The sequence below is a fragment of the Chrysochloris asiatica genome, unplaced genomic scaffold (assembly GCF_000296735.1).
Source record: "Chrysochloris asiatica unplaced genomic scaffold, ChrAsi1.0 scaffold00197, whole genome shotgun sequence".
NCBI classification, from domain to species: Eukaryota; Metazoa; Chordata; class Mammalia; order Afrosoricida; family Chrysochloridae; genus Chrysochloris; species Chrysochloris asiatica.
Window position 1 is genome coordinate 3,011,293 of NW_006408715.1, and position 1,082 is coordinate 3,012,374.

Consider the following 1,082-nt stretch of genomic DNA (forward strand, 5'->3'; position numbering starts at 1 on the left):
AAGCACAAAGTGACTGGCTTACAAGTTTTCAAGAGGGAGTTTAGTTTCAGAGAGTGTGGGGGAAGGCAGAATCCCCACTGAGTTGTTTTCATCCTGTCTAGATGGGGCTGGTGAAAGGAGATGGGGATAAGAATCTTTTCTTATCTTGTGGTTCAATCATGAGTAATTGTTATCATAACTGATTGTGATTGTTGCAACTGTAAAGGTAGACCAGAATCAGAGCACCCTGGGACCATTAAGGGAGAAGAACAGGAGTAGAGTGTGGGACCCTATTCAGAGAAGCAGTGACACCAGAGACAACGTCAGAGACAGAGGCAGAAATGATGACTTGGAGAGACAGAGCAGCTGGGAATTCTAGACTAATGGAGGGAGAAAGCTGTGTGCTGACAACTGGGAGGGCAGGCTTGCAGGGTGCAACCTTTGGTTGTTTGAATGTTTGTATATTCCTGAGTGTTTTGATGTACATAAAAATAAAAACCAGAGGGAACAGAAACTAATACTGTTGAATGATGATGCATGGAGGGGATTGTAATCATTGAAATGAAATGAAATACGATAGGATGTGTGTAAAGCTGCTATTCTCCCATGTAAACTATCACTCAATTCACAATAAAAACTTTAAAACAATTTTTTTTAAAGAAGAAAATCAAAGATTTAATAAACATTAACACAGCAGAAATGAAAATGAAAAGAAAACTCAAACAAAATGAACTCGGTGCAGGAAAGTATTTGGAACAAAGAATATAGTAGCACACATACACAAAAAACCAACAACAGATGTAAATGGATTAAACATACCAGTAAAGAAACAGAGAGCAGAATGGATAAGAAAACAGGATCCTACAATATGCTAGCTACAAGGAACATATCAAAAATGCCCCTAGCCTATGCCCATCAATAGAAGAAAGGTTAAACAACTTTGATACATACACACAACGGAATATTACAAAACACTGAAGAATAATGATGAACCTGTGAAACACCTCACAACACGGTTGAACATGGAGGGCATTATACTGAGTGAAATTAATTGGTCAGTCACAAAAGGACAAATATTGTATGAGACCAATGTTGTAAAAAGT